Genomic DNA, 15,172 nt, shown 5'->3' on the forward strand with positions numbered 1-15,172 from the left:
TGTGTTAAACGTTTCCTATTTTTAAGTGATCAGTGTTCTCTTCCCGTACCTTCCACACAAATCACACTGGGGTCATTGGTCCCCTTGCACCATGTGGGTCTCATGGACAGAAACTCCTATGTGAGTGTCTATCCACAGGTGTACATGGATTCAACCGTGACAAGAAATGATTCGAAGGTTGATGAGGCAGTTTCATGGCATGCTTACTGTAGGATTCCCATGTGTCATGAGAATTTCACTAGAATGTCATTAAACAGCCCAACTACCTCATGTGAATTGGCTGTAGACAATCTGTGTCTGGTGGGGAATGTGTTCAGACCAATTTATTCTGATTAGTAGATTGAACAAATGATGTCTTTATAAAGAAGAAACATGTTAGGCCACATGCCAAAGGCTAAAATGTACATAAATTTCCTTGCTTAAGTTTCAAAGACACTGTTTAATTCCATACCTAATAGTCCTATGGGTATTTGTAGTTTTGCACTTTGAATGTCTGTCACATGAAGTCATTATTGCCTGTTCTTATCCCTCAACATTGTGAATGAGTATCATAATGCCAATAGAAAGCAAGTTAAACTATGAAAATAACAAATGATTTGTTAGCTTCCTAGTTTTTGTGGACTTTTACGAAAGGTATAATGTATTAGAACTTTTTAGGATCAATCAATGAATGAAAATTTTATGTTTAGGTTTACATTGCTTCTCTGTTCAAGTTATAATTCTGTATCTCATGGGGAGTGGAAACAGGGAAGGGTTCTTTTTTTTTTTAAATGTTTGACAACATCTTCCAGATTTTATATTTGTTAGTTATAATAAACTTATTTTTAAACTATCTTATCAAGTGCTTTCAAAGAATTTTTAAAATAAATAATCAAATATTCAAATAAGAAGTCTCATTTATGGAATATTCATACCAAATGAGAAATGCAGTAAGGCTGTGAACCCAGGAAGTTCAGGTCCACAATCTTCACGAATCTATTTAAAACTTCAACTAAACCTAATTTTAAAGCTTCAGATAACCTCTGTAATGACTTTTCTCTGGATGTTTTAAACATTCTAGGAAGACTGGCCCTTTTCAGAAATATCTCTCTGTTCTTTGATGTGATTTTATTCTGTTTTCAGAGAAACCATAAATGTAGAAAGATGAATCTCAAGTATAATGACTGAATGACTTTGTGATTAATAGGCTTATATTCAATAGCATACTTCCTTGGTGCCAAGACACTAGTAGAATCTATTCTCTAATAGATACTCAGAATTTTCTCCTGTTTGCCCTTATCTAGCCATCTCTTTATCTGTGCTGATTAGAATTGGGAATGAGAGTCATTAAAAATTAGTCATAAAAGTTTGGCTTGAGTGACCATTGCCATGTACAGACGGGAGATGAGAAAGGATGGGCAGGTGCTTTAAGATGAACCATTATCCTCAAAATGTAAAATGGAAGTACTGTATCTGAATGGGCTTCTCTTACTCTAGGTTATGAGTGATATTCCTCTCACCCCCAACTCCCAAAACCTTTTCACACTGGCTTTTCTCCTATAAATGAAATATTAATACTACATGTCAGTTTGTATAAGGACCATGTCTGGCCGTTCCTGTCCCTCAGCAGCTTCTCTGGTCCACTTGAAAACTAGGAAAGACAAAACTTTGCAAAAGCTAGAGAGCTGATTTCAGAAAGAGCGTATTGGAGGTTTGGTTTTAACTGAAGTGGGTAGGAGAGTAAAGCTGTCTTGTTATGAAGGACCAATTGAGGAAAGTATTTTATAGACCACATGCATGATGTTATTCTGGCATCTGGTCACTAGTACATCTTTTTGTTCTGTCCGTATTTTATGGTAACTTGGACTTACCTGGAAGATTCGTGCTACATTTCAGTCATATAGAAACCAAAAGACCAAAGGAAAATAGAGTATATTAAGAATTATTACTTAAATTTGTTATATGAACAAACTAGAAGAGAGGGCGTTTCTATGTACACACATCACATGTATGTGCCTCTATAAACAGATACATATTTAGCCTCTGACCTCCTCATGTCATAGATGTGGTGAATTTGGAGCAGCATGGTTTTCTTGTGTTTCTAAAGATAATATTACAAATTATAAGTTAGAGATTAAAAAGTGTGACTCCAACATGTCAGATTCACTCAGTCCCTATAGCAGAAGTGTGACTGCAATGACAAGCTAATTCTTTGATGCTATGTTACAATCATTGTTATAGCTGCCTCTGTCAATGATGAATTTCGCATTTCAGTCTATACCCAGCACCAGACAGAGCCTACCCTGTTCAGGGGTAAGATTCCAGAACTCTGAGGAGCTGGGTGTTAGCTCAAAATTACATTTCCTTGATTCAGATGTGTAAGTTATGTTACTGAGCTAGATAAATACATATGAAGCAAAATCATACACATCTCTTCCCTCCTTCTTTAGCTGCTTAAGAAATATTTGGGGTTACTAGTCACTCAAAATGTAAGTATTTTATGTTTTCTAAATGGTTTTCCTTTGTTGATGGATGTATAAAATAGAATAATTTATGGACAGCTAGAATGCTAAGTTCAGTTTAGGGTCTTTTTCTATGTGTACATTCAGAATCACTATAAGTACTTTCAGACAAGCAAATGGGGCTCAGAGTACAGCCTCAGAAGTAGCCTATATGCCAATCATGTATGAGGATATAGATTCAATCCCTAGCACCTTCAGAGGTTAGTAAAGAAAAGGCAAGATATTTTTTAAAAGACAGAGGGAGTGAGAAAGGAAGGAAATGAAAGGCAAGGCAATCCCTGCTATCTAGTGTCTCTCAAGCTGCTTATATCAATCACAAGACTGAGCTGTCCTTCCTTAATCTGTTTAAATCTTCCCCAGTACACCCCAGAGTGAGATCCCAGAACTGCTGCCTTAGTCCTTTAAAATTGTGGAATATTGTAGGATAAATAATGCCAAATCACAGTATCCAAACCTGCAAGGGAATCTTTATTCTGCCAAGGGCTATTTGCATATTTTAACACCATTCACAAGCCACACAAAGTTAGTGCAGGCAAGCTGCCACCAGCCCATGTTTCTGTGCCATCATGTACTTTAACATAAATGATTTTACAAGTCCATCCTGGAGACCAGATATTCCACACCGCTTGCTAGAGCCTAACCAAAGAACAACCGAAATCAATAAGAAATTTAAACATATAACTAGTTTCTAGAGAAATCACCAGCAATCAAGCAATAAAACAACCCAACATTTCCATTGTCCTTTAAACTCTAAAAGATTATAGCCAAAAACATTTACCCATTCGTCCACAATCAAGGACATACTAAGTCCACTAGCACAACATTGTTCATTACAGCACTATTTACCAGAGCAAAGATATGGAACCAACCCAGATGCCCCTCAGTTGATGAGTGGATCAACAAGATGTGGTATTTATACACAATGGAATTCTGTGCTGCTGTCAGAAAGAACGACATCTTCCCATTTGTAAGGAAATGGAAAGACTTAGAAAAAATCATATTAAGTGAAGTAAGCCAGACTCAAAGGAACATAAGCTCAATGGTTTCCCTCATTTGTCATAATCAGTAGAAACCTTGGGCTCTCCTAGCAGAAATTTATAATAGAACAAAAACCTAGATACATAAGGCCATATAGTATGATGCTAAATGAAAGGACCTACAGGATATAGAAACAAAAACCATATAATGAATGATTGTTGTCCTTAATGTACTATGTTATCTCTCATCTCTTTTGCCATCCCTTGGTTATCTCATATTGTTACAGTATTTCACCTTGTTATCTGATATATTGGATATATGCTTATTTGGTATTTGAAATAGTATCAGGAAGGAGGGAAAACAAAATGAGGGGCGGGGTGGGGGGGGAAATGGGGACCAAGATATGAGAAAGGGTATCAATGTTTGTGAAGTAATGTACCTTCTATCTGGTGAATATAATGAAACCCTTCTATTAATTACAATAAAAATATATGGAAAAGAACAAGATTATAGCCAAAGAAAATCAGATTTTCTGGCAAAAACCCTCCTAATCCCAGCCTCCCTTAGGGAGTTTGTAGAATTTAGACTCCTCATTAAAAATCTCAATGTTAAAAAATGGGTGAACTATTCTTCTTTTAAGGCATATTCATCAGTAAGGTTGAGGTAGGGCTGAGGCTGAGTGGGAAGTTAGCTTGGAAGAGATGAGTATAACAAGCAACAGAAAGGGATCAAATTCAGCAAGTAACACACAGACTCACAGGAAAAAAGAAGGTAGGAGGACTAAAATTCCAAAGAGACGGTTATTAAGCTTTGTTTAATCTTGGAGGCCTGCTGGTAGACTGTTCTTATATTGTTACTTGCTTTATGTTATCCTTTAGACATTGCATGTTCTCTAGAGGTCTTGTGCTAAAATCTTGGTCATTAGCTGGTGGCACTATGGTGCAAGATGGGGTTAGTTGCAGGAATTTAGAACATTAGGGAAATGTTTTTAAGGGGGTATTGTTCTTAACTGTCTGAGTAGCTAGGATTACAGGTATGAGCCACCCGCACCCAGCTTTCTTTTTTTTTTGTTGCCAGTTCTGGGTCTTGAACTCAGGGCCTGAACACTATCTTTGAGTTTTCTCAAGACTAGCCATCTACCACTTGAGCTGCAGCACCGCTTCTGGCTTTTTCTGTGTATATGGTACCAAAGAATCAAACCCAGGGCTTTGTGCATGCTAGGCAAGCATTCTACACTAGGCCAGCCCCAGATCTCTCTTTCTCGCCTATTGATAACGCCATATAAGATGCTATTTACATTCATTTGCCACCATAGAGATACTGATCTCAATCCAAAAACTTATTATTTTTCACCCTGCAGGCTAGAAAGATCCCTGCAATTTACTTTTAAAATTGATTAGTTGTATAAGAAGACTTTATTTTGGCTGGGAGTTTGCCCTAGTGGTAGAGTGCTTGCCTCACATGCACAAAGACCTGGGTTCAATTCCTCGGTACCATATACACAGAAAAAAAGCTAGAAGTGGTGCTGAGGCTCAAGTGGTAGAGTTCTAGCCTTGAGAAAGCCCAAGGATAGTACCCAGGTCCTGAGCTCAAACACAGGACTGGCAGAAAAAAAAAGATTTTATTTTGACACATCCATGCATAAAATGTACTTTGGTCAAACTCACTCTCTCAGTTACTTTCCATCCTCCTCCTATCTCCTTCCCAATGAGCCCTAGAATCTTGGCTTTGTACCAATGTTAGATACATTATATGTAAAGAAGACAATACTTTATCTCTCACAGAATTATTCTCATTGAATCTTTCAGCATGAGTTGATAGGGTCTCTGATTTGCTGCAAATCGCAAGTACTCAGATCCTCCCCCATGCCAGCTTTCTTGGTCAAACTCCTTTATTTGGTGAGGCATGGAATGCCTGAAGTTATCCTCCAACACAGTTGCTATATGTGTACTGAGAGAACAAAATGTAAGAGCAAGTCTGTCCATAAAACAGAGTATAGCGATGACCTGAAATCAATGTTGGGAATGAAAAGTATGCTAGATGGAATGCCATTTCTCTTCTTTTGATCTGGTGTAAAGCAAATCAGCATTCTGTTTCACTTCATCCTGAAACATGTGGATCTAACTTTGGCAACATCACTTCTGTCTCTAGCATACACACCCCATTTGACATGATGATTTAGGAAGGAAGACTGAATTTTTTAAGTGTTCAAAAGTACACTTCTTTTTCTTCTAATTTACTTTACTGTTATCTGAAGTACATTTCCTTTCACATAGTGTCATCTGTCCCCTCATTCTGTCCCATTCCCTCCCATTCCCTCCACCCACAAGTTGCATATACTTCACTTTCATCAATGTCCAGTGAAGCCAATGCACTCCATTGCTGCACTTTTTCACCTTTTCCCCCTCTGATTCTGTGCACTCCCCCCACCCTCTTACAGATGTGCATGTGAGTACACCGTATTCAAAGTAAAGAATGCAGAGTCATCAGAAAAGTAAAAAAACAAATTAAGGAAAAGGTCCTTTGTTTCCATCACCTTGGAGTTTGTTTCAGTAGATATATTTTTCTATATACATATTAAGAGGGGCTTGAACCTTTGTGATTTCTCCTAAGACCTCTTTTGGTCTTGTTGTATGTGTAATTTGTCATATCCCAGTGCATTTTACATTTAATAAAGACTGGATATTTGAAAAGAAACAATCCTGGAAATTATGAGAGGCAGACAGGGTTGCAGCATGGAAAACATTCTTGGAGAACTGGAGTTCTTGGTTTACAGCAATGAAAACAAATAAGACACCCTCCCCAAAATTCATGTTGCATGATGAAATCATTGCTCGGCCCCATTTCTAGGAGTTGGTTACCCCATGACCTCCTCAGTTGTCAGGATAATGCAGTATCTCAGTCAAAAAGATTTCTAGTTTTTCTTTTTTTGAAAAGTAGAAATGTGTATTTTTATTAAAGAAGTTAGATTATTGAGGCACCAATCACTTCCAAGTTAAAATTTTTTAATGTGTATAAGGAACAATAGTCTTAAGATTCAAAACTTTTGATTTAAGCTGGGCATGGTGGCTCACACCAGTAATCCTGGCTACTTGATCTGAGGATCAAGGTTCAAAGCCAACCCGGGCACAAAAGGACCTGAGACTCTTCAATTAAATTCTAGAAAAACAGGAAATGGGGCTGAGGCTCAAGGGTAGGGCAGTAGCCTGGAGCTGAAGAGCTCAGGGACAGTGCCTAGGCTGAGTTCAAGCCCCATGACCCCTCCAAAAAAAACTTGTAATTTATAATATCCAGAATTTATAAAAGAAAGAGAAAAATTTTATTTCCAAGGTTGTACTCAAAATATTACAGCATAAATTTTGCACAGCTAACATGAAATTTACATACTCTCAAAAGATCAGAGAATAAATTGTAAGTAGCTAATATGATATAAGGAAGAGATTTAAAAAATAATTCTGATAGATTAAAGGTTGACCAGACTTTATTATATATATATTGCCAGTCCTGGGATTGAGCTCAGGGCCTGAGTGCTGTCCTTGGGTTTTTTTCTCAAGACTAGAGCTCTACCACTTGAGCAACAGCACCACTTTTGGCTTTTTCTTTTTTCTATGTATGTGGAACCTGGGTCTTCGTGCATGCTAGGCAAGCACTCTACCATTCGGCCAAACTCCCAGCCCGACCAGACTTTATTTTAAAATCTGTAATCTGAAAACTGATATTAAAAAAAACCTAGATGCTGGTGAGTTCCTATAAGGGTCAGAGACTTCTGACAGTGTCTAGGAGGCTATCACTCAGATTAAGATGGTTTTTCAGTATGCAGTGACACATCTGTGTTACACTTCTCATCCCAGAAGAATGAGTCTCAACTAAATGCCTCTCTATGCTAGGATACCCACAAAGTTCTGAGATGACATTTTAGAGAGATGAAAGTGTGTGAGAATGCACTAAATTAAGGGAAACCTCAAATGACTGAGAAAATGTGACAGTGATTGCATTTATCTGAAGCTTATTTGGCTTTTTTTTCTGCTTCAAAGGAGAAAAAGGCCTCAAAAGCAATATTGCATTGTGTTACTGGAAAACAGCATTCAATTACGGGTGGAAATCTTGTCCACCATCTAGAAGCTACCTGAGGTTCTTTATCATAAATATGCAGTGGGAGTTTCATAGGATCAAAAGGGAAAATTAGGGGCTAGCTCAGGGAATGCTAGCACCAGAAATAGAAAAACACTGAATTTCCCCCCTCTCTGCCTCTGTCATTGCTTCTTCTGGCTTTTACTCTGTGATCCCTTCTCTTTCTGGGAATGCTCTGCACCAATGCCAATACCTAAGTGTCATTGTATTTTAGGTTATTTGACACTACACAGATTTTAGCCTTTAAAAAAAAAACTGGTCCTAGGGCTTGAACTTGGGACAGGGGTGCTGTCTTTTTTTTTGGGGGGGGGGTTAATTGTTTAATTGGACTTTCTTGCCCCAGCTGGCTTTGAACTGTGATCCTCAGATCTCTGCCTCCTGAATAGGCACTGTGAGCAACCAGCATATTTTAACCATTTGTCCTTATGTCATTTCCACCTTCTTGGACAAAAATTGGCTTGACTCACTTTTGTCCCATTTCTATCCACTGGAAAATGATACCAGTTGATGGCTGAGGAGCTTATATGACCTCTGTGTGTACATCACTTGGAGTCAGGGGGTAGTCACCAGAGAGCTAGAATTAATTATATACTGCCAGGATAGTACAAAAAGGTTTGGCTTCTCAGTCACTGTTGAGCTGATGCCCTACTTTTCCTACTTGCAAAGTAGGAGAAAGAGCATCTGTAGTACCTCTACTTTTAACAAATCAAAGAGAACTCTCATGTGTCCACTTTCTCCACATATTAGACACTGAGCAGGTTGGTCTGATTATTTTAGATCACCCTGAAACAATCCTAAGAGATGGTCATTTTAATTTCCATCCTTATAGATGAAGGAAATCAGTGTTCACAGAGGTGAAATGGCTGATTTCTAGCAAAGTAGCAGAACTCAAACCTGAACCCAGACAGAATCCAGGCTGCAGCCCAGAAGAGAGCTAGTATTAAGATTGTGATGTGCTTGAGCAGTGCATTATATTCCCAGTCATTAAATAGTTCCCTGGTACAGGATTTCCCATGAAGTAAATGTACGCGGAAAGAGTTACTGATAAGAGCACCTCCAACTTCTATTGCAGCAGAATTCTTATAATGTGAATAGTGTTGTGGTCATATGAATATACCAAAAATCTCTGAGAAGCAGGCATCCATTTCCCTTAAGAGGTAACTGCCAAAACAGACCTTTTACTTAAAAATGAAACAAGAGAGGAATCTGAAAGCTGATCCTTGTTTTAAGTCTAATTGACCTTCAGATACCATTTGATGCAAAAGATTGGAGAGCTTCAAAAGCTTCCACTTTGCCTGATGCTGAAGTGGGAATTTGCCAGTTTAGGAGCCCTTGGTCATAATCTCTCTATGTATATATGTGCTTGATCTTCTGATCTCTGGAGCTAAATATAGCTCTTTCTGTTGACTGAACTGATTGATATACAAATCACTGCCTGTCTTTATGGACAGATTTGTTAACAGGTAATAATTAACCACCTACTGTATTCTCAGCACTGACAATTCAACTATAATCCATGCTGTTAAAACAGTCTTTTCAGGAAAAAAAGGAAGAAGGAAAGAAAGAAAGAAAGCTAAGAAAGAAAGGAGGAAAGGAGGAAGGGAGGGAGGGAGGAAGAGAGGAGAGAGAAAGAGAGAGAGAGAAAGAGAGAGAGAGAGAGAGAGAGAGAGAGAGAGAGAGAGAGTGCAAAACTGTGTACAGTGGCTCACAACTGTAATCCTAGATAGTCAGGTGGTATAAATTGGGAGAATTATCATTTGAGGTCTTCTTGGGGAAAAAGTTAAGAGAGATCATACCTTGCCATACAACCTGAGCATGGTTTACATGTCTGTAAACCAAAATATGTAGGAGATACAGATACAGGCAAAAGGCATGAGACCCTATCAGAAAAATAATACAAGAAGAAAAGGTATGAGAATGTGGCTCAAGTGAAAAAGCACCTGCTAATAATAAAATCCCGAGCTCAAATCCCAGTACTGCTCTTTTCCCTAAAATATAAGAGTTTACTCAAATTAAAAGAATAATAAAATGAGTGTGGAGACACTGCCAATTTATCTCAGCACTCAGGGGTCCTGGGCAGGTGGATCACAAATCAAGGCTAGTGGGGATGAAGTAGTTCTAGACCTGCCTGATCTATGCAGATGGACCTGAGTAAAAATAAAATGAGCCAGTTGCCAGTGGTTTATGCTTGTCATACTAAGATCTGGAGGATATATTCTGAGATAATCCAGGCAGAAAAATCCTTGAGATTCCAAAATAATAAGCCAAATGTCAGGCTTGTGGCAAACAGGGCTAAGCCAGGTGCCAAAGGATCAAACCTGTCATACTAGCTACTTAGAAGGCAGAGATCTGAAGATCACCTTTTGAAGCCATCTGAGGCAGAAAAGTAAGATTCTCATCTCCTATAAACTCCTCAGAAAAGGCTGAAAGCATTTCTGTAGCTCAAGTGGTAGAGCACTAGCCTTGAGCACAAAGAAGTTCAAGGACAGCATCTAGGCTTTGAGTTCAAACCCCATTATCAGCAAAAACAAACAAAAAACACAAAAACTCACAAGGCAAGAGGCATGGCATAACTCAAAGAGCATCAGCCTAGTTCAAAACCCAGTACCACAAAAAATTAAACAAAAAAACCAACTCCATCATAATCACTATGATGGCTATAATTAGAAAGCAATCAGACAATAACAAGTATTGTCAAGGACTGCAGAAATAGAGACTTTTTTTTCCAGCCCCAGGAACCTTTTGTCGTGTGTGTGTGTGTGTGTGTGTGTGTGCCAATTCTAGGATTAGAACTTAGGACCTGGGTTCTGCCCCTGAGCTTTGCTCAAGGCTAGTGCTCTACCACTTGAATCACAGCTCCACTTCCAGATTTTTGGTAGTTAATTAGAAGAGTCTTGTTGACTTTCCTGTCCAGGCTGGCTTCAAACCATGATCCTCAGATCTCAGCCTCCTGAGTAGCTAAGATTACTGGCATGAGTCACCAGCACCCAGCAAACTGAAGCCTTTATACGTTGCTAGTCTGGCAGTACTTCAATAAGTTAAAAGTAGATATATGATCCAGTAATTCTCTTCCTGGGTATATATATAGATATAGATATAGATATATATGCAAAATAACTGAAAACCAAAGTTTAAATAATAGCTCATACATAAATGGTCATAGCATAATAGACATGAGGTGGAAACAACTTATGTGTCTATCAAGTAATGAGTGGATAAACAGCATTTGTACAATAAAGTATTACTCAGCTGAAAGAAAAAAGTACTCATACATGCTAGACACAGAGGCCACATATTATTGGAGTCTATTTACATGAAATACAGAAGATAAACATAGAAACAAAAGCAGATTTGTAGGGACTTGAGGTGATGAGAGAATAGGATGATGGATGAATGAATATGTGGTTTTTATTGAGGTGTTGAAAATATTTCAGAAGTAGATAGTGGTAACTTTTAAACATGAGTGTACAAGTTGTTGTAAGTGGTAAACTTCATGTTTTCTGCTCTGTAGATCACTTAATAAAATACTTGTAAGAATATCACTGAAAAAAATCAAAATCATCATTTTATTTTCTTAAGAAAATAAAATGAATATATGAGCTTAACAATATGTTTCAACATTTCACTGAATTGTTTAAACTTCTTAACAGAAAATCTGTATGCTCAAATTTCTATCCCTTAAATACCTCTAGCCCCTAAGTCCTGGGAAATTTTATGGTTCTATCTTTGCTTTTTAAAGAATGATATTTTAAAAATTCAGTCTGATCATCAAAACCCAGTGGGTTGAATGGGTATTTGCATACGGAATTCATGATACCGAGCTGGATTATATATACAAATCAATTAATATAGACTACGAAAACTGTTTTTTTTTAACTAAAACTCAGCCTGAGGCCCTGAATTCAAGTCTGAGTACCAGGACACACACACACACACACACACACACACACACACACACACACACACACACACACTTGAACCTGAAAAAATGTCTCTAAAATGTGACACTATATTTGCAAAATGTGTCCTAATTTGGTGGTTTATCATCTTGGTTTTCTGACTAATGCATTCCACTATGCTGTAACTGCTTATCTTTTACTGAATGTGTAATATGCCTGAGTAGCAAATATTCTGGGTCTTACCAAGTAATTGCCTGTGCTTTATGTTGTCATATTATATTTTTATTTAAAAAGGGAAAGTTAAAAAAATTCTTTAGCTGTAAAAGAGCAGTTGATTTAAATTTTTAGTTATTTATTTAATGCTAGCACTATACCACTGGAGCCACAGCTCCACTTGGGGCTTTTTGGTGGTTAATTGGAGATAGTCTCACCAGATTTCCTGCCCAGGCTGGCTTCAAACTGCAGTCAGATCTTAGCCTCCTGAGGAGCTAGGATTATAAGTGTGAGCCACTGATGTTGGATTTCTATATTTATTTATTTTGCCACTCCTGGGCTTGAGCTCAGGGCCTGAGCACTGTTCTTGGACTTTCTCAAGGCTAGAGATCTACCACTTGAGATCTACCACTCAGCACCACTTCTGGCTTTTTTCTAAGTCTGTGGTACTGAGGAATTGGATCCAGATCTTTGTGCATGTTAAGCAAGTAGTCTATCACTAGGCCAAACTCCTGGTTCTGGATTTCTATGTTTATTTTTAAATACTTGATTGTGGATCAAATTAGATAAGTAGTATTGTTTCTAAAATAGCCAGAATCCTATTTTAATCAAGTGTCGAATATTTCTTGACAAGTTAAAAAATTATCCTTCTAAAATTTAGGGGGGGAAGTAAAATTAGGTGTGTTTGGCTATTTTCTGGTCATATTTTTGTTACTGTTTTCATAATGTTAAAATATATGGAACATGAGCTTGACCATTCTAACCATTATTTTGGAACTGAACAGGGGCTTGAAATCAAAGGCCTAGCCACTGTCTTTTAGCTTTTTCACTCAAGGATTACAGGTGTGAAACACTGGTGCCCAGCTTTTAGCCACTGTTAATTGTATAGAAAAGTTAGGGTTTGTTGTGCAAAACTGCAATTGGTATTTTCTGGTGGATCCTTAGAATTACTGAGACTGTTCTTTTGTTATTTAAAAGGATTAGTGCTAGGGGTTTTTTTTGTTATTTTTTTGTTGTTGTTTGTTTTTTGTTTTTTTTTTTTGCTGTAACTGTCTTGCAGAAATGGCAGAGGAAAAGTCAAGTCAGAAGAGATACTCAGCATTCTCTAGGTTAAATATATATGGATAAAATATTAACGATATAAATATTTCATAAATAGTACATTTTATAGAATCCCCTGGAGATTCATCAATGCTCTATTTATGTTTAATATTCTAGAAAAATGCTCATCAAAATCCTTTTGAAATAGTTTTGTTGTATCTTCCTACATATATCAGAATCCTGGCAACACTGTGTCTAATGATACCTGATCCCAAGAGTACTGTATTTTCTTTCTTTTTCTTTTCTTTTTTGCCAGTCCTGGGGCTTGAAGTCAGGGCCTGAGCACTGTCTGTGGGCTTTTTCCTCAAGGCTAGCACTCTGCCACTTGAGCCATAGCAACATTTCTGGCTTTTTCTATGTATGTGGTACCAAGAACTCGAACCCAGGTCTTCGTGCATGATAGGCAAGCACTCTACCACTAGGCCAAACTCCCAGTCCTACTCTAGTTTCAGTTCTAATTTTAAATATTATTTAAATTGTTCCCTTGGCCTAATTACAGTTATATATCTTTAAGGTGAATCTAGGATCTTTCTAGGCAGTAATTTGAAAATGGGGATGCATATCAGAACTTACCTAAGATTATGCTTTGAATATGAATTATCCCCCAAAAGGTTCCGATATTGAAAGCTTGGCTCCCAGCTGGTTGATCCTCTCATTGAGAAGTGACTGGATTGTAAGAGCTCTGACCTAATCAATGGATCAGTCCGCTGGTGCATTATTCACTTGTAGCATTGGGGTTTATATAGAGGAAGTAGGAGGGCATGACTGTGAAAGTGCATGCTCATGCGTGCTCTCTCTCTCTCTCTCTCTCTCTCTCTCTCTCTCTCTCTCTCTCTCTCTCTCTCTCTCTCTCTCTCTCTCTCCCTCCCTCCCTCCCTCCCTCCCTCCCCTCCCTCCCTCCCTCCCTCCCTCCCTCCCTCCTCTCTCTCTCTCTCTCTCTCTCTCTCTCTCTCTCTCTCTCTCTCTCTCTCTCTCTCTCTCTCTCTCTCTCTCTCTCTCCCCCTCTCTCCTTCCTGGATGTTATAAAATATACCCACTCTGCTATAATGCCTTTCTCAAGCCAAAGCAATGGGACCATCTCATCTTGGGCTAGTACCTCTCTAAACATAAGCCAAAATCCATCCTCTTCCTTCCTTTTAAGTTGATTCATTCTGATATTTGGTTGCAACGGCAAAAAAGAAAAACCCTAACACAAATTTATACAAATAAAGTGTTTAAGCCTGGTTTTTATGACTGCTTATTCTTGGTATATTGCATTTCATGATTATTGTGTCAAATCTTGATTTTTTTTTCTTCCTCTATTTCTTCCGATCTTCCTCTATTTTTGTAAATCACATTTCCTCAAATACAAGTTTGATCATTATAGTGCCAAGTTTTCTAGACTTTTTCTTTTTGGGAATGGCTTTCCTATTCCTGGTTGGCATGCCATATAAGCAACCAAATTGTATACTCACTCCTGACCTTTCCCAGTTGAGGGAGACTGGTTACTAATTATCCATAGTTATTTAAGTCTCTGGCATGTAAAGATAGTTTTTTATGCATTAGTTCTGGTTGGAAGTCTCTGAAAATGAGCAGCAGGAAAAGGAGTTGGAGAAGGAAGAGGACAAAGGGAGAAGGAGAAGAAAGAGAAAGAGTAGCAGGAGAGGAGCAATGCAGGGAGAAGGAAAAGCAGAAGAATGAGGAGAGGAGGAGCAAGAAGATGAGAAGATAAAGAAGATTCTTTACTTGAGATGAATATGATAATAAAAGAAGAAATGACACTGGAGATAATTATGACAACTTTGAAATATAACAGAATACCATGTTTTGGCTCATGGTTCTAACAGTCAATGGTTCTAATACAACCATTAGGGTGTCTCAAGGCTGAAATTATGGTATGCATGATTCTCAGTTCTTATCTGGCTTTAAGTAAGAATTTAAAGCTCTTTCAGGCCATTGACAGAATCCAATTCCCTTCATGGTGAGGTGAGGACTCTGCTTCCTTGCTGACTGTTGGCTGCGGATGACCCTCTGCACCTAGATACCATGATCTTACCACAGTCCCCTTTATGTCCAAAGCCATGGGTGGAGAATCTCACCACTTCATGCTTATCTCAAGAAGGAATCCAGTCTCTTTAAAGACTACCCACCAGTCATTAAATTCTCCTTCTAAAAGCGAGTTGATTTGGGACTTTAATTATGTCTTCAAAAATCACTGCCAGTAGCACGATACTTTGTGTGATTGATTAACGGGGACAGTATTAAGAGCCTGTCTACTTCAAACTGTAAATTCCGTTATGACAAAGCTAGGCCTTGGCATCTTTGTCTGATATCCAGTAGATGCTCAGTATATATGCTCAGTAACTAAAT

This window comes from Megascapheus bottae, chromosome 5 (assembly GCF_031878675.1).
Source record: "Megascapheus bottae isolate mThoBot1 chromosome 5, mThoBot2.hap1, whole genome shotgun sequence".
NCBI classification, from domain to species: Eukaryota; Metazoa; Chordata; class Mammalia; order Rodentia; family Geomyidae; genus Megascapheus; species Megascapheus bottae.